This window comes from Acomys russatus, chromosome 8 (assembly GCF_903995435.1).
Source record: "Acomys russatus chromosome 8, mAcoRus1.1, whole genome shotgun sequence".
In the NCBI taxonomy this organism is placed as follows: Eukaryota; Metazoa; Chordata; class Mammalia; order Rodentia; family Muridae; genus Acomys; species Acomys russatus.
The window spans coordinates 1,253,614-1,277,841 of record NC_067144.1 but is presented as its reverse complement, the minus strand read 5'-3'; the positions used below and the strand labels follow the sequence as shown (position 1 = coordinate 1,277,841).

At 42.3% G+C, this 24,228-nt stretch overlaps 1 protein-coding gene and 1 pseudogene across 1 annotated transcript in view; one reads left to right on the top strand and one right to left on the bottom strand.

Annotated features, from left to right (window-relative positions):
* Positions 1-24,228, top strand: part of Spidr (scaffold protein involved in DNA repair) — a 333,822-nt gene that overhangs the window by 242,890 nt on the left and 66,704 nt on the right. The window lies entirely within an intron of this gene.
* Positions 10,466-24,228, bottom strand: part of LOC127193191 (disks large-associated protein 4-like) — a 31,600-nt pseudogene continuing 17,837 nt past the window's right edge.

Sequence of the window (24,228 nt, the reverse complement as noted above, 5' to 3'; positions counted from 1 at the left end):
TGTCCTTCTGTGGATCTCACTGGTAGCTATACTTCATCAATGGAAGATAAATTTTTTATTCATCTTTGCAAGCTTCACTTAAAAACAAGCGTGGCAGTGGTCAGATAGAGGAATGCTTTCTACTGATTGTATCCTCATTACCGTCAATCAGTGACTTTATTTATTTTGTTGTGCCTTATGTACAGTACACTTACTATACAGTGCTGAGTAATATAGGAGTGTTATGTTTACCTTGTGAGTCCTGTAAAGCTAAAGATATATTTGTTTGGCACACACTTGTGTGGTATGCACACATGTCCATCCGTGTTCCCTACTATGGCAGGACACTGCATTGGAAGTGTGCATTTCTCACTTGGGACAGTCCAAGCATTGCTGGTTTCCAGGCGAGAACAGATGGAACCCGAGAGTTTCAGGTTCCATTTTCCTCAGGAATGGTTAGAGCAAAGTTTGAGGTTCGTGCACAAGACTGCTGGTCTTACAGGGTGTGTGGAAAAGAGTGTTCCACTGTGTTACATTTAGCTCTCTTGGGAATTCCAGAGCCAGTGATGATACCTCAGTGTTACAGCCCTTTAGCTAAACCTCCATGCTAACAGCAGAGGATGAGGAACACAGGTCCTGCCAGGCAAGCCCTCGCTTTAGTGGTGACCAGTGGCCAGCAGCCAAGCCCAGGGGCCCAGCAGGGAGGAGGAGAGCTCTTCCTTCCCCAGAATAATGACAAGTCTTAGACACTTTGGTAAAGTAGATGGTGGCAGCTCCCTTTAATTCATGTGAAATAGGGACTCATAACCCTTGGGCAGTGGGAGGGGATTTGAGGGCAAATGTGTTTGATTCACTGACAATAGAAGTGCAGTGGATACTTCATTTACATTCAGCAGCACAGTCCTACCATAAGAAGGAGAACACAGTACTTAATAATCCCATGGGGGCATCAGGGAGGAAGAACTCCAGGTAAGGCTAGAGATATGACAAAGGTCCACAGTCACCTTGATACCTAAACCTCACAAAGGGGTGATTCAATATACAGAAATCCATCAATGTAACCTATCATATAAACAAATAAACTGAAAGAAGAAAACCCACATGATCATCTCCTTAGATGCTGAAGAAGTATTTGACAAAATCCAACATCTATTCATGTTTAAAGTCTTGGAAAGATCAGGGATACTAGGCACATACCTAAGCATAATAATGGTTATATACAACAAGTCAAAAGCCAACATCAAACTAAATGGAGAGAAACTCAAGGAAATTCCACTAAAATCAGGAACTAGGCAAAGTTGCCCACTCTCTCCATATCTATTCAATATAGTACTTAAAGTTCTAGATAGAGCAATAAGACAACAAAAGGAGATCAAGGGGATCCACATTGGAAAGGAAGAAGTCAAAGTATCACTATTTGCATATTATATGACAATATACATAATTTATCCCCCAAATTCCACCAGAGACCTCCTACAGCTGATAAACACCTTCAGCAAGGTGGCTGGATACAAGATTATTTCAAATAAATCACTAGCCCTCCTGTATTCAAATAACAGATGGGCTGAGAAAGAAATTAGGGAAACTACACCCTTCACAATAGCCATAAATAATATAAAGTATCTTGGTGTGACTCTAACCAAGCAAGTGAAAGACTTGTATGAAAAGAAAAAAAAAAAACTTCAGGTCTCTAAAGAAGGAAATTGAAGAAGGTACCAGAAGATAAAAAGATGTCCCATGCTCATGGATCAGCAGGATCAACATAGTGAAAATGGCCACCTTACCAAAAGCAATCTACCACTTCAGTGCAGACCCTATCAAAATACCTGCGCAATTCGTTACAGACCTTGAAAGAGCAGTTCTCATCTTCATATGGAAAACGAAAAATGCAGAATAGCTAAACGATCCTGTACAATAAAAGATCTTCCAGAAGAATCTATCCCAGATCTCAAGCTGTACTGTAGAGCAACAGTAATACAAATGGCATGGTACTGGCATAGAGATAGGCTGGTTGATCAATGGAATCAAATCGAAGACCCAGAAATAAATCCACACGCCTATGGACACTTGATTTTTGACAAAGAAGCCAAAACTATACAATGGAAAAAAGCATCTTCAAGAAATGGTGCTGGTCTAACTGGATGGCTACATGTAGAAAATGCGAATAGACCCTTATTTATCACCCTGCACAAAACTAAAGTCCAAGTAGATTAAAGACTTCAACATAAAACTAAATCTGCTAGAAGAAAAAGTGGGGAAAAGTCTCGAACTCTTTGGCACAGGAGACAGCTTCCTGAACAGAACACCAGTAGGACAGGCTCTAAGGTCAGCAATTAATAAATGGGACCTCGTGAAACTGAAGAGTTTCTGTAAGGCAAAGGACACTGTCAACCAAACAGGGACAGCCTACAGACTGGGAAAAGATCTTCACCAACCATGCATCTGACCAAAGACTAATATCCAAAATATATAAAGAACTCAAGAAATTAAATACCACCAAACCAAATAACCCAACTTAAAAATGGGATACAGAGCTAAACAGAGAATTCTCAACAGAGGAATACCAAATGGCATGAGAACCACTTAAAGAAATGCTCCATGTCTTTAGTCATCAGGAAAATGCAAATCAAAATGACTCTGAGATTCTATCTTATACCAGTCAGAATGGCTAAGATAAAAATCTTAAATGACAGCACATGCTGGCAAGGATGTGGAGAAAGGGGAACACTCCTCCATAGCTGGTGGGAGTGCAAACTTGTACAACCACTTTAGAAATCAATTGGTACTTTCTCAGGAAATTGGGAATAGTTCTACCTGAAACCCAGCTATACCACTCCTAGGCATAACTCGAAAGATGCTTTACCATACAACAGGATATTTGTTCAACTATGCTCATAGCAGCCTTATTTGTAATAGCCAGAATCTGGAAACAACCTAGATGTCCCTCAACTGAAGAGCAGATAAAATAACTGTAGTACATTTACACAATGGAATGCTATTCAGCTATTTAAAAAAAAAAAAAAGAAAAGAAAAGAAAAAAGGTCATTGGTTGAAAGCCAAATCACCAAGACATCTCATTAGCACGGAGGGTATTTCCAGGAATCCCAGGTGCATACTGAAGAGTTTCTTATCAAGAAAGGGTTGGGCCTTAATTTCCCTGAGGACTATGTGACACTTCTTGGAGGATCTGGGGGTTTCCCAGATCAGGTGGAGAGGAGGGAATCCAGCTGAGGGCACCTATCACTTTAGACAGAGCTCAGGAGCTACCCAGTAATGCAGTTTGACCTTAATCACAGTGTCCAACACAGATACATGTGTATGTAGGGGGTGAGTATTATGTTTACCTAGTGAATCCTCCAAAACTAACAGTATATTTGTGTGGTCACGTGTATGTGCTCACTTACTTTGTAGTTACTGGGGTTTTGTTTGTTGAGACAGCGTTTCACTCTGCAGTCTTGGGTGGCCTGGAGTTTACTATATAGGCCAGGCTGGCCTTGAACTCACAGAGAGCCTCCTGCCTCTACCTCAAGAGTGTAGGGATTCAAGGCATGTGAACTATGTCCCCTCCCACACACACCTTAGTTGCGGGGTCACAGCCTCTGACAAAAGCTGGAGCTCATCAATTTGATATTCTGGGTGGCCAGAGACCATCCAAGAGCTGCCTGTGTTTTAGTTAGCTTCTGTTGCTGTGATAAAACACTGACCAAAAGCAATTTAGGGGTGAAAGTGTTTGTCATTTTATAGCTTGTGAGGTATCTTCGTGCAGCAACCTAAAGGCAGGAGCTGATGCAGAGCAGTAGCAGCAGTGCTTGCTGCTTGTTCCTCTTGGCTTGCTACAGCTATAAATGTCCATGGTGTGTTCAAGGAACTTAATCTGGCGTATGTACCAAATGGAGATAGTTCTAGGAAGCCAGGACAGAGGGACATGAAAGGGAGACAAGACAGGAATTCGGGCTTTTGTTTGACAGATGAGGAAGCACTGTCAAATTTTTCAGTGTGCAACGCATGGTATCTGATTTGTGCTTTGAAGAGATTGTTCTGGCTACATTGTAGACCAAATGAAATGTACTAGTGCAAGAGTCAGACCAGAAAATGGACCAGGCTGTTCAGGAATCCAGACCTGTCAGGCCATTGACCTAGATTAGAGTACTAATGGGGAAACAGTAGGAAGTAGAGAGATCTGAGGTCCGTTTTAGCATAAATTTGCATAGTTATTTTATATTCATAGGCAAGGAAGACTTAAAGATGCCTATAAGTACTAGACTGAGTGGTGAGAGCCAAACTTGTAGTTAGGGGATTTGTAAGAGAGGGAAGTGTTTATGAGCCCTTGAGCTGGAGAAACCAAACTGGATATGACCTTACAAAGTGGGTAGGGCTCTGAAGGCTAGGCTTTGTGCCCAGGAAGATAACATCTTTCCAGGGCACCACGTGATAAATACCATCAAGCTCTTGGAAGCAGAAACCAATGGAAGATACTTTTAAAGTTAACTTTAAACTAAAGAGACTTCCTCTTTAGACCATTGGGACCACATTCCTCTTCATGGTCACAGTGTCTTTGTATCACGGGATAACAGAGGTCACCTAAATATCTGTTGAGGGAATTGTCTAGTGGATTATGAGATACATAGTTATATAGAATTTATCTCTGTATAGTGTAATTAAGAAACTATAGTAAGACTTTAAATTAGGCAAATAGTTATCTTGTGCCTACTATGTATTAAGCACTATTTCTAAAAGAGATAGCAATAAATGACACTTTAAAAAAATAAGATGGAAGGGAGGATGGGAACAGGAAGATACGAGAGAAGGGATAACAATCAGGATATAATGTGAATAAATTAGAATAATAAAAATTTTAAAAAATAAGGCAACTTGCTGGTAAAATTTACCTTATTTGAGGAAATTTAGCAGCAAATAGGTAAAGAAAGGAATAATGAACATGAAGGCTATTATTTTTTACATGAAAATCAACCACAGAGTCTCACTGAAGAAAAGTGTAATAATACAGGAGATGAACAAACAAGTCATACAAGTGTGTGGGAAGATCGTGGCAGGAGAGAACAGGTTTGGGAGGGTGTGGGGTGGGGATGTGGTTAGAGCAAGGATGCCAGAATATAGACTGCATATCATTGGGATTCGGTCATGAAGACCGAAACAGTATGGTAGGGCCTTCGCATTTTATTCTTTGTCTCTTCCTCCGCTATTAGAAATTTTGGAACTTAGAAAGTAGTTGTAACTGCTAACGGAGTAGGAAATGCTCTAATTTCTTTATGAGGACAAGCAAAGAATTGGTACCTGCCTGTAACAATTAGAAAATGCAATAACCTATGAATGATTAGAGGTAGAGTAAAGAAGGGTACGGAAGAACTGTAGGGTTTGGTCAGTAAGATGTTGCTATTTGAGAAATAGGAGGAGGAATTCAGGGGAGAAATGAATTGGAGAACTCTGAGAAGATACACTTCATTTTAGGCATGTTGACTCCAAGGGAACTGAGACACAAATATAGAGAAGGTAAAAAACAAAGTGAGCATCACATTATTTAATTAGAATTAGAGGTAGTCTACAATTCACACTTTTCAAAACAGATGGATTGGGTGCGAATAAGCAGAAGTAAGTGTGTGTTGATACGTGTGAGACTACATGTGAACATTTTGCCCAGTTCTACCTACCTAAATAAAGGGTTGTAGGGCAGTGGTGAGCTATAGCTAGCAGCCAGATAACCATAGCTCCTCTGCAAAGTATCTGGTTCTACATCCAGATAAGAAAAAAACATAAAATGAGCCTTGAAATGGTTGTTAAGCCACCTTTTCTGGATAAGTGTAGCTACCACCTCTCATCAAAGAAGCCTCTCTTTACAAAAAACAGAGACATCACAGAAACAACAACTGGATATAATGTAGAGATCAACAGATCATGGAAAACCCAACCCCAGCATGTACATCTACATCACAGGTCCTGCGTCTGTGGCTCAGGAAACATCAAGGAAGAAATGGCAGAAAAATTGTAAGAGCCAGAATACTAGAGAGTCTGCTGTACAACAGTTCCTCCTAGAAACAGCTGCATAAACAAGACTGGAACAATGGCAGTGTCATTGGACATATTAACACGGAAGGGAGGAAATTACCCAGGGTCACACCCCTAGAAAAAGAAGTACAGGCGAAAAGAATTGCTGGGAGAAGGAGAATTAACCTTTCCCTGGAATGAGCCCCCTTATTGGTTATCCAGTACAGAATCATCAGCCCTGAAACTGTCTACACACAAACAAGTAAAAAGGGGGTTCAAACAGTTATATTTATATGTATTTGTACATGCAGTGTGGGGCTGGGAGGAGAGGAGAGCCGTGATGTAATGATATTTCAACTAAAAGCATATTTTTAAAAATAACTATTTAATTTTACTTTATGTGCATTGGTGTGAAGATATCAAGATCCAGACACTTGTGAGCTGCCATGTGGGCTCTGGGAATTGAACCCAGATCCTTTGGAAGAGCAGACAGTGCTTTTAACCACTGAGCCATCTCTCCAGGCCCTTAAAAGCATATTTTAATTAATTAATTTATTCACTGTACATCCCAATCATTGTGCCCTCTCTTGTCTCCCCCTGGTCCTACCCTTCCTCCCTGTTCCTTCTCCCCACTCTTGTATTACTCAGAAAAGGAGAGACCCCCACCCACCCACCCACCTCATCAAGTTGCATCAGGGCTGAGCATGTCCTCCTCCCCTCCGTCCTGGCCAGACAGCCCTGCTATGAGACAGTGATCCAAAACCAGGCAACAGAGACCATGTCAGAGACAGCTCCTGCTCCCCTTACTAGGGGGACCCACATGAAACCTGAGCTGTCCATTGGCTATATTTGTGTAGAGGTCTACATCCAGTTTATGCATGGTCTTTGGTTGGTGCTTTAGTCTCCTCAAGCCCCTCTGGGCCCTGGCTAGTTGGCTCTCTTGGTCTCCTTGTAGAGTTCTTGTCACCTCCAGGTCCTTCTTTCCTTTCCCCACTTTTCCACAAGACTCCCTACACTTTGCCCAATGTTGGCTATGAATCTCAGCATCTGTTTCCATCTACTGCTGGGAAGAACCTCTCAGAGGACAGCTATGCTAAGCTGCTTGTCTGTAAGCATAGCACAATATAGTTAATAGTGTCAGGAGTTGGCTCTTTCCCATGGGGTTGGTCTCAGATTGGGTCAGGCATTGGTTGGGCATGCCCTCAATCTCTGCTCTATCTTTTTTCTTTAAAAATTTTTTTTACATATACATTTATATTATTACTTACACACACAATACATACATACATATACATATACATATATTGTATATATATATGTGTGTGTGTGTGTGTGTATATATATATATGTATATATATATAATAAACTACATACAGCAAGAAGAACACAAAACCAAAACAATGAGGAATTATAAATGTTACATTCATAGTGTTTTGGCTATTTGAACTTGGTAACCTTGAAAAAAACATTTCTATTTTGATGAGTCTAAAATTCTGAACGAAAATCAATATCTATCATATCTCATCTCTATCAACTTAAAACATCTCTCTAGATATAAAAACATCTTAGTTTCTAAACAACTAAGCTTAATTGTAAAACTAAACTATCTGGTCTTCAACCTCATCAGAGACTTGAGAAGGAATAAAAGTAATTACCTGGGTGAACTGGAAGTGCAGGTTAGCAGCTTCCAAAGTGGAGAGAGAGAGAGAGAGAGAGAGAGAGAGAGAGAGAGAGAGAGAGGAGAGAGAGAGAGAGAGAGAGAATAGGAGTGTTTGCTGCCTGAACAGTTACCCAAACTCTCTAGAACATTGGAGCACCATCTTCAGCCTTCTGGCCCAGTATATCTGACACACATATTTGTGAGGCAGGAACTATTGAGGACTTGCTTAGCCTGTCTTGGTAAAGTTTGGCCTTCAACTCTGCTTGCATCCAAATTTGCCCATTTTTAGGGAGAATTCTGTCTGTGGCAGAAACAAGGACATTTTGCCCTGTGGCAGGATTGCCACATTTGAAGCCATCTCCATAAGGAGGTTCTTTGATGCTCATCATCTTCTTTGAAGTAGGCTGGGTGTTGCCAGGAGTTAACTTGTCTCATTGTCAATGAATCTTTAAAATAATAAAAATATCTTTAAATGTCATATATTCTGTGGGTCTCTGAGGTTTTTGAAGACCTTATCTATTTTACCTTATCTTTCTATAGAATCATATTTATCTGTTAAACCTACAATGTATATTCTTGTAATATAAATAGACTGGTAATTGACATGACCATGATTTGATCAACTAACAATTAACTTGTATAACTTACTTTATCCTAAACAGCTTGCAATAGCACTTTCAAAGTATTAGAGGTAAACCTTGTATTTTACTTGAGTTGTCTGGGTACAATACCTCATATTTGAGTAGAAATATATATAATATGTATATAGAATAATCTTAAATTTGAATTCTATGCCAGTGTATCAAAATTAAACTTATTTTGCATCTCTGCTCCATCTTTATCCCTGCACATCTTGTAGGCATGGTAAAATTTGGGTAGAAGTTTTTCTGGGTGGGTTGGTGTTCTCCTCCCTCCATTTGGAATCCTGTCTAGTTAGAGTGTGTCCTCTTCAGTCTTCATGACCCTTGTTACTGGGCGTCTCACCTAGAGTTACCCACATATCCTCCCAGAAGCCTACCCTGTTGTGGGTCTCCAGCTTGTCACAGAGATGCCGCCACCCATGGTTTCTCTTCTCTCTGCAGGCCCTCTGTCCTCCAGGGCCCACTCTCCCCAGGCCTGATCTCCACCCTCATTTCTCTCAGTGCGCCAACTAAAAGCATATTTTAAAAGAAAAAGAGCTTCACACTGTGGCTTCTGCCTATAATCCAAGCATTCTAGAGGCTGAGGCAAGAGGCTAGCAACCTTAAAACCATCAAACAGTACAGAGGATATTTGAGGGCAGTTTTGTCTAGTGAAAGTTTCTCAAAAACAAAAATGAAGACTATTGCAAGTTTGGTGTTGTCTCTGGTTCAGACCATCATCTGACTCTCCACACAGCGAGCTGCTGCTTTCCCTAATGACAAGACCATGGCTCGGCAGCTGTCTTAGACACAAGCACTCTGTGGTTAAGCTGGAAGCCTCCAGATCATTTTTTATTTACAGTAGGAAGTCTACCTGACCTTTTAGAACTAAGTACAACTCAAAGGCTGACTTCTGTCATGGCCCCTCCCCAAGAAAAAAGTAGAGAAGAAAGAAAACTGAGACAAGAATGAGTGGGGAAGAATACCACAGACTCAACCCACACTTCAGAAAAATGCCACCAGCCTCTCCATCATGTCACAGGGTTAGTGAGCAGCAGGGCTGATACAGGACTGGACACTATGAATTTCTTAGTGTCATTATTATAACATTATTTAAACATAGTTATTTGTTTATATAGTTTTTTTAATCTTTGTTTTCCTGGTAGAATAAATGACTCGGAACGATATATTAAGATAATTTAAAAACATTAAACATTAAACATGTTCTAAATATAGTATGACACTTGCCTCCTCTTCCTACATGGCACTTCCACCACGGGGTGTTAGGTAGTGCTCATTGCTTGGATGAGGCTCCTGTGCACTCACTGGATCTCTAGAACTCAGCCACAAGAAAAGTGATAGTGACATCATCCTGTGCCAGTGAGACAAAGGCCGTGAGGAGGAGCTCTAACAGGACACGAGCCCTGTGAAGCTCTAGAGGCATGAGCAGCAAGGGGACTCATGGGTCCGAGACATGTCAGTGCCCACCAAGGCTGCAGGAAGTTCTGACCTATATGGAGCAGACATAAGCGTACTTGGAGATAAGAGACTTCAGGAGGAATTCTGGGAAAAGTTAGGAGAGAACCAAATTTGGTACTTTGGAAATTGTTAATAAATTTGAAAGTGTTTAAAGAAGAGATGTAACTCAAGTCCATAGCCTCTAGAATTCTGGCAGGAAGGAAGATCGGAGACAGAGCTACTACAGGAGGAAACCTGGCCAGTCTACTCCTGGGAAGGGCAGAACAATAAAGGGGAGTCCATAGCATAGCACACTGCAAGGTGCTCTGGGTGAGCCTGAGGCCGGCTGGGCATACCCCACCGGGGAGGAAGTTGGGAGGCATGATGAACAGATGTGCAGATTAAGGTGAGCAGGCTGAAGCGCATACACACCTGGAACTAACCTTCCTGTAAGGAAGAGTTGCCTTCTAACAGTGGCTGCTTAGCTACTGTCTCTGGTACAGGAAACTGCCCATGGTTTACTTTTGAAAATTGAAAATAATTTATTTAATAACATTAAAAATGATTTAACACATTTCAGTAATTTTGTTCCTAGAACAGCTCTTCATAGAAGTGTATAATAAGCTACAAGATTTTCATTGGGTGCAGAGTTTGTATAAACGCATTTTACTGAAGCTATTTTATTTTTTCCATTTGCATTGAGTTCTTTAACGATTTAAAGTTGAGTGCTTTCTCCTTCATGGCCTTAGAGCCTGGTCTGGGCCTCAGGGACATAAATCTCGATGCTGTCGGCACGCTGTGTGGCTGAGTTGTGCTCGCCTTGCGGCCAGGAGTCCCTTTCTGGCCTCCTGATGCTGCTTGTCCACTGCCACGTCTGAGGCCTTGTCGTGGCTCGGTGCCACCTTGGATTTGGCTGGCTTTTTCGGGACCGGGCGGGGGGTGGTGGTTTCTTCTCTTCCTTCCTCTTCTCAGGGGTCTCCACCAGCTGCCAGCTGTTGGCCTTGTGGTGCTGATGTCCTCAATGGACAGCTGCAGCAGGTCCCAGAACCTCGCCGGGCCCTGGGCTGTCGGAAGGGGATTGGCATCAGGGTTCAAGTTCTGCTCACAGAGGCCTCGGAACTACTGGAATTTCTGGGACACCAGGAGCTGGGCACTGCCTAAGACTTCTTCAGAGAGGTTCTTCTCTTTGGTCTCCTTGTCCATCTGATAGCACCAGCCTTCCAGCCTTTGCCATCCCTGCGGTAGGCCCCTGGCTGAGGGGCTCTGCTGGGGAGTTGGATGAAGTCTCCAGCCAAGGTACGGTTCTGGCAGCGAAGGCGCCTGCAGGGTAGGGTCCCTGTTGTCTCTATAGGAGAGGTTGCAGTTGATCTGGGCAATCTTGGGGGCCTGTCAAGGGCCAGCATCAATGCCGATGAAGTTGGGGTGTGGGGTACAGTCTGGGAGAGTCGTCCCATATGCCTTACAGCTGGGTCATTGGCATCCTGAGTGTGAGAGTCACTGTCCCGACAGGAGGACTTGCTGTGAGAAGGGACACTGCTTCGTCAATCATCCTCCACCCGAACCCCATGTACTGGAATTTGGTAGCAGGACTCGGCCCTTTTTTGGCACTGGCTGAGTGCAGTCAACTTGTATTCCAATTGATGACAGTTTCCTTTTGGTGATGGCCTCAGAATGGGACTCAGAGCTCGTCAGTGTCCCTTGTTCACTCTTCAGAGCTGCATGCTTAGGGCGTGGCTCCCGAGCTTCAGGGTCTGGGGTGATCCCACCCCGAGTCACACTGGGTGGTCGGGTACTGCTTTCCAGGCTGTCTGATGAGTTGCCACTTTGCTCTTGTGGCCTTGACTGTCCAAGTAGGTGTCCTGAGCGGACTCAGTACTGCCCTTGACAGTGACTAAATGAACATCTTTGATGTAGTACATGGAGGGGCCAGTGGTAGGGTCTTCCTATATGCCACTAGGCATGATGAACCCTCCTCCCTCACGTGGCCCGGCCCGGCCTCTGGGTTAAAGCCCCTCCAGCCCTGAGCTATTTATTTGGTAGAGTCAGAGCAGGTAGAGTATATAAGTGCACTTCACAAATGAGATCATTTGTAAGCCTTATAGTAGGCGAGACTGGTTTCTAGAGCACGCAAGAATGTGAAACCATGGCTCAGGAGCAGACTATCTAAGCATGATTCAGCACTGTCCTCCCTGTTGTGCCTGGTTACACAAATGAGCTCACACATGTCCCGTGGTACATTGGAGCTGCAGAATCCTGACAGTTATTCCAGTATTCTATTCTCCTGTTTGTTGATGGAAAGCAACACAGGGGAGGAGTTGCCTTTTAACACAATTGTTTCATGCTCATGGACTTGACAGAATTTCATACTAACATTCCTGAGTTATTTCAGTTCACAGGAGGTTATAGTTGAGAGAAGCCACAGCAAGAACTCAGGCCAGAACTTGAAGCTGACATCATGCAGGAATGCTGCTTGCTGGCTTGCTCTGAGGCTCATGCTTAGGTAGCATTCTTATGCAGCCCAGCACCCTGCTTAAGAACGGTGCCACCCACAGTGGGCTGAGCTGTGGTGCATCGCTTAACCATTGTGATAATCCTCAGGAAGTACCCACAGACCACATGATCTGCCTAACCCTCAATGGAGACTTCCTTGCAGTAATCTAGGACCTTCTGTGACTGTTTGCTCTATTCTCTCAAAGCTCTGCATGTAGTGAGGAGACATTGAGCCACTGCAAGTAATAGGGCCCTGGGGTTTTAAAGCTTCAGTCTCTTTCAGGGGGTTGGTTAAGAAAGTATGTGATAACCCATTTTAGCCCCTGTGCCCTTTGGTAGCCAGAGGGAAACATGGTAAACTATATCTTCCTTATAATATTTCAAAAGCAGATGCCGCACAGTTGATGTATGCTCTACTCTTTATTCTATTGCCCCATGTGATTTTAATCAGTAGTAGACAAGAGTAAGTAGGACAACAGATGCCCACTCATTTGGGCTAGGTTGGAGAATAAGTGAAAGAAAGCAAACCACAGCCTACCTACCATTGCTGATAAATCTTGAGTAATAAATGACACTACAGTAGATCCTCCATCTGTCCTTTTCCTCACTAAAACAAAGAGAAGCCACATTGGGTACAAGGAAAAGCAAGAACTGTTTACACTTTAGCAGTGGAAAAGTATGACAGGCATGTAGCAAGTTCCACACCACCCTGGCCTACACGAAACTCAAAAATTTAAATGGTCACATTTTTGAACAAACATTTCTCCAGAGAAGATTCCCAAATGGCCAATAAGCACCCAAGGATCACCAGTAGCCATTAGAAAATACAAATCAAAACCTTGACACCCAGTACGATGGCAGTAGGGCAGAGAATGTTACTAATGGATCTGGAAAAGTTGGACTTAACACACCGTGTGCTGAGATGGTAAAATGATGCCACCGCTTGAAAAAATAGTCTCACCTAACCTCCAAATGTTAAACACGTGCTTCCCTTATAGTGGGGTAACTTCACACTCAGTTTATGCCCATTAGATGTGGCTCAGATTTACATAGTACCATTTTTTAATTCATAAAGAATAGAAACAACGTCCAATGTTCATCAGGCGATGGACAAGTTTTAAAAGATGATACATACCTGTAATGGAATATTATTCAGTAAGAGGGCATGCTTAGAAACATTGTATATCTGTAGTATACTCTGTACCTGTGGGTCATGACCCCTTTGAGGTCACATATCAGATATTTACATTACAATTCATAACAGTAGGAAAACTACAGTAATGAAGTAGCAACAAAACAATTTTATGGTTGGAGATCACAACAACATGAAAAACTGAATTAAAGGGGTGCACTATTAGGAAGGTTGAGAGCCACTGTTCTATAAACTACGAATATTTCTTTTTAAATTATTTTTTATTTAAAAAACTTATTCAGATTGCATCTCGATTGTTATCCCCTTAGTTGTGTCTTCCCATTCCCCCTCCCTTCCTTTTTCACCCTATTCCCCTCGCCTAGGCCAGTGACAGAAGGGGACCTCCTCCCCCACATATGATCACAGCCCATCAGGTCTTATCCAGATAGCCTGATTCCTCTTCCTCTGAGTGCCACCAGGCCTCCCCACCAAGGATAAGTGATCAAATAGGGTGCACCAGAGTTCATGTCAGAGGCCTTCCCCACTCTCCACACAACTGTGGAGAATGCACTATCCATTGGCTACATCTGAATAGGGGGTCTAGGTTTACTGAATGCGTTGTACTTGGTTGGTACAGCAATTTGTGCAGGTCCCCCTGGGTCCAGATCTGCCAGCCTTTATGGTCTTCTTGTAGGGTCCCAGGACCATCTGGGTCCTTCTATCTCCCCATTCTCCCATATCTCTCTCACCTGGAGTTCTAATAGCAAATTCTAGCATCTGTCCCAATCCCCCGCTGAGTGAAGACTCTCAGGACATCCATGATGGATTACTATGCAATTATAAGTGAATACATACCACATGTGTCTTTCTGGGTCTGGGTTAACTCATTCTTGATGATCATTTCTAGTTCCATCCATTTGCCTGCAAATTTCAAGATTTCCTTGTTCTTAATAGCTGAGTAGTATTCCATATTGTAAATGTACCACAGTTTCTTTATCCATTCTTCGACTCAGGGATATCTAGGTTGTTTCTAGATTCTGGCTATTATGAATAAGGCTGCTATGAACATTGTTGAAAAAATTTCCTGTGTGGATGGAACATCTTTGGGTATATGCCATGAGTGGAATAGCTGGGTTTTTGAAGTAACCCTATTCCCAATTTTCTGAGAACGTGCCAGATTGATTTCCAAAGTGGTTGTACAAGTTTACACTCCCACCAGCAATGAAGCAATGTTCCGCTTTCTCCATATCATTGCCAACATGTGCTGTCACTTGAGTTTTTGATCTTAGCCATTCTGGTAGGTATAAGATGGAATCTCAGAGTCGTTTTGATTTGCATTTCTCTGATGACTAAGGAAGTTAAGCATTTCTTTAAGTATTTCTCAGCCACTTGATATTCCTCTGTTGAGAATTCTGAACCCCATTTCTTAATTGGGTTATTTGGTTTGATGGTGTTTAATTTCTTGAGTTCTTTATTTTTGGATGTTAGCCTTTTGTCAGATGTTAGGCTGGTGAAGATCTTTTCCCAGTCTTTAGGCTGTCACTTTGTTCTGTTGACAGTGTCCTTTGCCTTACAGAAGCTTTTCAGTTTCATGTGACCTTAGAGCCTGGGCTGTTGGTGTTCTGTTCAGGAAGTTGTCTCCTATGAATTCAAGACTGTTCCCCACTTTTTCTTCTAACAGATTTAGTGTCTCTGGTTTTTGTTTTTTAGTTTTTTTTTGTTTTTTTTTTTTTTAGGTCTTTAATCCACTTGGACTTGAGTTTTGTGCATAGTGATAAATATGGATCTGCTTGAAAATCTCTACATACACACATCCAGTTAGAGCAGCTCCATTTGTTGAAGATGCTGTCCTTCTTCCATTCAATAGATTTGGCTTCTTTGTCAAAAATCAAGTGACCATATGTGTGTGGGTTCATTTCTGGGTTCTTCAACTCGATTCCATTGATCAATCAGCCTATTTCTATGCCAATACCATGCTGTTTTAATTACTGTTGCTATATAGTACAGCTTGAGGTCAGGGATGGAGATTCCTTCAGAGGATCTTTTATTGTACAGGATTGTTTTAGCTATTCTGGTTTTTTTGTTTGTTTGTTGTTTTTCCATATGAAGTTGAGAATTGATTTTTTTTTTTCAATATCTTTAAAAAATGTGTGTAGATATTTTGATAGGGCTCATGAATCTGTACGTTGCTTTTGGTAAGGATGCTGTTTTTACTATGTAATTCTCCTGATCCATGAACATTGGGAGATCATTCCATCTTCTGATATTATCTTCAATTTTCTTTCTTCAAAAACTTTTTGATACAGTGTTTTACCTGCTTGGTTTAGAGTTATATTACTTGTGCCATTGTGAAGGGTGTAGTTCTTCTAATTTCTTTCTCAGCACGATTTATATTTGTTACAGGGTCTACTGACTTTTTTTTAGTTCATTTTTTTATCAAGCCACGTTGCTGAAGGTGTCTGCCTTCTGTAGGAGTTTTCTGGTGGAATTTTGGGGGTACACTATCATATCATCAATGAATAGGGATAATTTGACTTCCACCTTTCTGGTGATGTGGATCCCCTCAATCTCCTCTGTTGTTGTATTGCTCTAGCTAGAACTTCAAGTACTATATTGAAGAGATATGGAGAATGGGCAGTCTTGTCTATTCCCTGATTTTAGTGGAGTTTCCTTGAATTTCTCTCCATCTAATTTGCCCTTGGCTATTGGCTTGTTGTATATAGCGTTTATTATGTTTAGGTATGTGCCTTGAACCCCTGATCTCTCCAAGACTTTAAACATGAATGAGTGTTGGATTTTGTCAAATGCTTTTTTTTTTTTTTTTTTTTTTTTTTTCCATCTAAAGAGATGATCATATGGTTTTTCTTCTTTCAGTTTGTTTATATGGTGGGTTACATTAATGGATTTCCTTATATTGAACCATCCCTGCATGCCTGGGATGAAGCCTACTTGGTCATGGTCGATGATATCTATGATGTGTTCTTGGATTCGATAATATGAGTCTTTTATTAGTATTTCTGCATCAATATTCATAAGAGAAATTGGTCTGGAATTCTCTTTCTTTGTTGGGTCTTTGTGAGGTTTAGGTATCAAAGTGACTATGGCGTCATAGAATGAGTTTGGTAATGTTCCATCCATTTCTATTTTGTGGAGTAGTTTGAAGAGTATCGGTATTAGCGCTTCTTTGAAGGTCGGATCTAATTCTGTGCTGAAACTATCTGGCCCTTGGCTTTTTTTTTTTTTCCCTTTGTTTTTTGGGAGAATTTTGATAACTACTTCTATTTCTGTAGGAGAAATGGGAGTCTTTAATTTGTTTATCTGATCTTGATCCAACTTTGGCAAGTAGAATCCATCAAGAAAATTGTCCATTTCCTTTGTATTTTCAAATTTTGTGACATACAGACTTTTGAAGCAGGACCTAATGATTCTTTGTACTTCTTTAGTGTCTGTTGTTATATCTCCCTTTTCATTTCTGATTTTGTTGATTTGGATAGTGTCTCTCTGCCTTTTAGTTTGTTTGGTTAATAGTTTGTCTATCTTGTTGATTTTCTCTATGAGCCAGCTCTTGGTTTTGTTGATTATTTGAATTGTTCTCTTTGTTTCTAATTTATTGATTTCAGCCCTAAATTTGATTATTTCCTCTTAGGTGTTTCTACTTCTTTTTTCCTAGGGCTTTGAGATATGTCATTAAGTTGCCTATATGAGATGTTTCCAATCTCTTTATGAAGGCACTTAGTGCTATGAACATTCCTCTTAGCTTTCAGTGTGTCCCATAAATTTGAGTATGTTGTACCTTCATTTTCATTGAATTTTAGGAAGTTCCTAATTTCTTTCTTTCTTTCTTTCTTCCTTGGCCCTGTTGGCATTGAGTAGAGAGATGTTCAGTTTCTATTTGTGCATAGGCTTTTGTTATTTCTGTTGTTGAAATCCATCTTTAGTCCATGGTAGTCTGCTAAGATACAAGGTAAATTTCTTCAATCTTCTTTTATCTGTTGAAGCTTGCTTTGTGACATAGTAAATGGTCAATTTTGGAGAAGGTTCCATGAGGTCCTGAGAAGAAGGTGTAATCTTTTGTGTTTGAGATATATGTTATATCCATTTGATTCATGACATCAGTTGGTGTCATTATTTCTCGGGTTAGCTTTTGTTTCATTGACCTATCCTTTGATGAAAATGGGGTGTGAAGTCTCCCACAGCCTGGCCGTCCTGGAACTCAGTCTGTAGACCAAGCTGGCCTCAAAATCACAGAAATCTGCCTTCCTCTCCCTTCTAAGTGCTGGCATTAAAGGTTTGAACCACTGTGCTTGGATTGTGATAAAATTTAATAAGGACAGATTAGTAATTTCCAGATGTCAGGAGTAGCAATGGTAGAAGGAGGTCAATTATCAGAGGGCCGCTTAAAAGTGAACCTAGTAGGATATCCAAGATAGTGCCTCCAACCACACACTGTGTCTGATTAACAGGACTGACCCTAGGGACCAGGCTAGGATCTACAGCTCATAAGAGCTAGAGTGCCCTGGTGAGAGGGGGTCCACACTGTGTGGAGCACAGGTGGGTCTGGCCTTAGGCCATCTAACTTGGTCCATGGAGGAGTCCCTGCTTCCTTGTAGGCAGGTGCCTAGTCCCCAAAGTCTAGACACATCCCGGCCAGAAAGACACACGTGGTATATACTCACTTATAAATGGATATTAGCCAAACATAGATGCCCTCTGAGAGTATCAACTTAGGAGGAGATCAGGACAGATGCTAGAGTTCGCTGCTATACTCAAGGTGAGAGTGGTATGGAAGAATGGGGGGGATAGAAGGACCCAGGGCATTCAGGAGCCTTACAAGAAGAATATCAAGGTTGGTGGATCTGGGCCCAGGGGAGGAGGCCTGCACAAACTGCTGTGCCAACCAAGCACAATGCATGCAGTGAACCTAGACCCACTATTCAGATCTAGCCAATGGACAGGTCACTCTCCATGGTTGTGGGGAGAGCTGGGAACTGCCTCTGACATGAACTCTGGTGGCCCCAATTTGATCACTTCCCCCTTGGTGGGGGAGGCCCAGTAGCACTCAGAGGAAGGGCAAGCTGGCTATCCAGATGAGACCTGATAGTCTGTGGTCATATGGTGGGGGAGGAGGTCCCCTTCTGACAGAAGTCTAGGGGAGGAGAATAGGGCAAAGAGGGAAGGAGGGTGGGAATGGGAAAATACCAATGATAGGATAGCAATAGGGATGTAATCTGAATGATATATTATATGTACATATATTCAACCTAGTAGCATGTGCCTGTGATGCCAGCACTCTGGGAAGTTGTGAGTTCAGAGCCAGTCTAAGTTACATAGTAAACAAAAGGTGGAATGGTGGGGAGTGAAGCTATATATATAGCTCGGTGTTAGAGCACTTGCTGCCTTGCACAAAGCCCTGGGTTTGATGCTCAGTACTTCATAAGTCATTGTGTTAAATACTATAATTTCATCACTCAGGTGGTAGAAAAAGAGGATCACAAGTCATCCTTGACTCTGTAGTTTGAGGCCAGCTGGAGCTACATGAGGCTTCTTTCCTATATCCCTGTCCCCCTAAAATTAAGAACCCTTTTTGGTTTCTGAAGCAGCAGACAGGACTGTTTATTATGGCACACAGCCTCTTGGGCTGGAGACTGAGGGCTCTGCAGGGCGGGAAGCTGACTGTGGCCCTTTATAGAGGGGGAATGAGGGGCTTGGGAATGCGGACATTGTTGCAGCATAAGGCGTGCAGCCGGCTCTCCTGCGGGCTCTCCTTCATGAAAGACAGACTATCATTCCTGGGATAGCTGCTAAGATGAGCAGGTTACCTGAAACCTCCCAGGACCTGCTTAGTGCTGGGGCAGTGGTGGTGGTACAGGACCGATCCTACACAGTGTCAACACTGTAGTAAGTACACATTTAGCAAGGAAAGATTGGTGTTTTTCCTGTCCCGTGATACTAGAAAGTTCATATTAAGCATGGTGTCTCATGCCTGCCATGCCACTACTTAGGAAGGTGAAACAGGGAGCTTCAAGTTTGAGGCAAGCCTGGGATACATACGAAAAAAGCTGTGGAGGGAGCAGGTTCAGGAAAGAAAGAAGGAAAGAGGAAAGAAAGGAAGGAAAGAACAAAGAAAGAAAAGAAAGCTCCCATTACATTTTAGCAGAAAAAAAAAATACAATTTTTAAATGACTAAGTAACATTTTTGTACAGCAAAACCATGCTGTTAACATCTCTCTTCATGTTAAAAAGATAAACAGTAGGATTAACTGTTTACTTTGAGATCCCATGCCTGGTTGTTTTTGAGAAAAGGGAACACAGTGTCCTGTGTCTAGTTCCCAGCTGCGGGGAAGCAGCCCTCCTCCTGTCTTCTGGGGAGTTCCTGTCTCGTCCTGGGTCAAGCCTCTCTGCCTCTCCCTGCTCCTACGCCTTCTCTCTTTGTCTCTTGCTTTTTACTTTTATACTTCATCCTCCAGTTTCTTTTCCCTTTTTCCTGAGTAGATGCTTAGTGAGAGATTATGAAGTAGAGACTAAAAGCTGTAGATCCTTAGAGACTGCCGCCTCTGACAGTGACCTAGAATAGAGCAGCCGCCTGTCTTGATTCCCGGAATTCTTGGTGGACTGCTAAGAACTGCTCCGATCTCAGCGTAAACACCCACATGGCCACTTAATCTTCCTTCTTGGCACATGTGCGTGTGCTGACACACACGTCCGCAGTTTCCCCTGCTCCCTCCCTGTGGAGCAGTGAAATCTTACCACTGAGTGAAAGAAATGGAAGTTATATAGTCCAGAAGAAGTGGGAGAGATTGAAATTCTCCAAGGAATTACCATACCCTTTAAGTCTCCCTCTACAAATCTAGTTTGCTTTCCTTGTCATTCATTCTACACTTTTTGTTTTTATTTTATATATACTTGAAACATTCTACAATGAAGCTGATAAAGGCAGGAAATTAAAAATGTTCCAGGGTCTGCATATAGCTCTGACTGAATGCTTGATGTGTACATATGAGACCCCGAGTTCAGTCGCCAGTGCATGGAAGGCAAGTATTAACTATATCGTGGGACTTCGTGTTTCCAGTGTGTTAGACGTGTATTATTTTTTGTGGAAAGAGCATATGTTTCACCAACACGTCGTCTGCTTTCTTTTTTGTTGTTTTCTTTGTTTTTGAGACAGGGTCTCACTATGTATAACTTGCTGTATATAGCTAAGGTGGCCTCAAATCATCTCTCTGTCTTGGTACTGGGCTTACAGGCCTGTTCCATGTATGCACTACTGTGACCATGTCTCCTGGTTGCTGTGGTTCTCCCCAGGCAGAACTAAGTGACTGGCTAGGACAGGGCAAATCTCTGCACTTCGACTTATGTATTGCTTAACCTTAGTGAAAGCTTACATTACAAACGAAACTACAGTAACTAAGGGAAGAGCTCACTGCCATAAGACCCATCATCACAGGCTGGTTTCCCATTGGAGGAACTCATGTTGTAGTAGACACAGAAGCTTTATGCTGCTTTCATATGTCTGCTTCTTTGCTTTTACATAAACAGTACACCTCTACAAAGACAAATACATGAATATCACTAGGAATTCAGATTGTCCAGTTGGGTGACAGATACTAAGATTTTGAGTTTGGAAAAAGTATAGGAACTCCACTGGGTGTTAAGCAAATTAAAGTCACCTGCATTGCATGGGAGTGAGGAGTCTTGTTCATCAAGCACAGAGCTCAAAAGGAAATCTCTTCACTAGGCCTTTTGTGCTTCTCTGTACCACGTGGTAACAGCCAGAGAAATGAGAACCTATTGGGCTAAGGGTGTTTGTTTTACATCTCAATGCTTTAAGACTGGAATTTGCTCATTAGCATGTTATTCCAAGCACAGAATGGGGAGCTGCCTCTTGGAATGGATCCAGTTCTGGGCTCTTATTCTAACCACTGATATCTTACTGCCTCCCTGGGAGACAGTTTCTTTCGATGATCTACATTAACCACTCCTAAAGATCGTGGCTCTCCTACCTGAGTCACAAGTGAATCAGTGTGCATGTTTACCTCACCCACTGGCAGGGCAGCTAAAGGATGAATCTCAGTCGACTTCCTGAAATGGATGGGTTTTTTATGAACATAACATCACATTAATTCATAGCTAACTCTAAAATGTCAAATCTCCCGACACATGCCTCTCATGCCTTGGCGCTACTGTCCCCAGGGTCTCGGAACCTTCTGGAGATGGTAGTGTGCTCATTGTCTTCCAGGACAGAGCCATACAACATACAGCGTCTCTTCTGCAATCCAGGAGTTCATATCTGAGCTACAGCCTCCTGTGAAAATATGTGTTTGTGTAGGCGCCCTTGAACTAAAGTCAGCGAAGAGAATCCACACTCACAGAGTGTCCTGCTCAGATCAGCCAGGCACAGCTGGCCTTGTGTTCCTTCTGCCACGTTGGCAATCCTCCTCCTCCTTCAGCATCCACACTGGCGACCACAAACCTGCTGGGGTCCTGGAGGGCTCCTGGAGAGCTGCTGCTTGTCAGCCTACATTAGGCTCACACGGACAGTAGTCCTAATGTTGCTGCGGCAACGTGATAGATGGTGTTGCGAGAGAGTGCAGGACACGTCTTTTTCCATACGCTGCCACCAGAAGATGTGGCCCACACTCAGGCCGTGACATTCTGATTCAAATAACCAAAGCTCCCTCACAGGCGTGCCCAGCAGTTTGTCCTCCAGTTAATTCCACTTGTTATCAAGTTGACAACCAAGATTGGCCATCACAGGTTCATCCCTTATCTTTTTCACACACACACAGTCACATTTCCTTCTGTCATGTTTAATGTCCAACTAAAACAATAACCAAGTTATAATCCCACCTAGCAGGATTTGACTGTCCCACGTACAACACCATATATTTTCAAAGAGGTGTCAGTGTCACTTGAAGAATGCTTAGTCTTTCAATGTCTCATAACTTAAATATGATAATATAGATTTAAAACCCTTAACCAATAGTATTATCTCAGTCACTGTGTTACGTTACATTCTGCCTCTTCTGGCACCCACGTATACATGTTACATACAGACTCATTCATGCAGATATACTTAAAATTAAAACACTTTAAAAATGTTTTATATTAATTTTATATTAATTTACATCCCTAGCACAGCTTCCCTTGCCTTCTGTCCTCTCAGTCCGCCCCTCTCACCTCACTCCCCGCCATCCTCCCTTCTCCCCTTTCTCTTCAGAAAAGGCTCATTAAAAGGAAGGCCTCCCATGGACATCCACCCACCTTGGCGTATAAAGTTGTAGTAGGACTAGGCACATCTTCTCTTATTGTGGCTAGGAAAAGGCAGCCCAGGTAGGGGAAAGGGATCCCAAGGTGGGCAAAAGAGTCAGAGTCAGCCCTGCTCCTGCTGATAGCAGTCCCACATGGAGCCCCAGCTGCACCACTGGTACACGTGTGCCTAGGTCCATCCCATGCATGTTCTCTGGTTGATGTTCAGTCTCTGTGGGCCCAGGTTAGTTGGTTCTGTAGGTTTTCTTGTGGTGTTCTTGACCTCCCTGGCTTCTTCAATCCTTCTTCCCCCTCGTGCATAGAATTCCCCCAAGTTCTATCTAATGTTTGCCTGGGGCCTCTGTTTCCATCCATTGCTGGGTAAATCCTCTCAGATGGCAGTTATGCTAGGAACCTGTCTGGAAGTATAGCTGAATGGCATTAATAGTGTCAGGGTGGACTCTCTCTCATGCATGGCTCTCAAGCTAGACCAGTCATTGGTTGGCCATTTCCTCAACGTCTGCTCCATCGTTACCCCTGCATACCCTGTTAGCAGGACAGATTGTGGGTCTAAACTTTTGTGGCTGGGGGTTGGTATCCCAGATCCCAGATCCTCCATTGGAAGAGTTTTCTGGTTACAGCAGATAGCAATTTCAGGCTCCATATTCCCCATTCCTAGGAGTCTTAGCTAGAGTCACCCTTATAGATTCTTAGGAGTTTCCATTGTCCTAGGTTTCTAGCTTGTACCAGAGACGCATCCCACCCCCTACCCATGTGGATTCAGTTTTTTCTCTGTTCTCTCTCTCCCTCCCTCTGTCCTCTTCTGACTTGATCTCTGTCCTCTCTCCCACACAGTTCCCTCCACCCATCCATCCCAGATGTCTATTCTATTTCCCTTTTTCAGTGAGATTCAAGTGTGCCCCCTTGGGCCCTCCGTTTTTAAAGAAGACTGAAATTAATGAGCCTTCCTTTTTCTAAAAGGAAAAGAAGAATAGAATAAATTTGCTTTAGGAAATAGAAGAAATACAAATATGAGTAAAATTGCTGGCATAAGCAACAGAGAAAGCAAAAATCTTGGCTCTTTGAAATCATTAGTAGAATCTTAAAGTAGGGTTGACGAGCAGCAGATAAAGATACTTGCCATGAGATCCCAGTGACTGAGTTCCAGCTGCAGAACCCACACAGTGGTAAGAGAGCCTACTCCACTAGTGGCGCCTTGACCTCCTTTACAAGCTCCATGGCATTGTGTATACACACACAATAAAAATAAGTAAATAATTAACTTTAAAGAATTCTAATTAATAAAGAAAAGATTAAAATAATAAAAAGTAGAGTTGCCAGTACCTACAGAGACTGCAGAGTAAGGGAGAAGACAAATGGAAAAATCACAACAAAAATATATATACCAAAATGTATCAGGAAAAATTTTTAAAACTCAAAATAGTTCATTTATCATGAAGTTGTTTTCTTTTGTAGGAATCAAAGCACTGGCACCAAATGATTTCATTACCAGGTTCTCCAAAGCTTTCAAAGCACAAATCAAGTCTTATACACATTTCTCAAAGAAAACTAAGCAGTCTTTACCAACTTGCTCTATAAGCCAATGCAGACGATCTCCATGCCAGATCTTGAATGAGAAA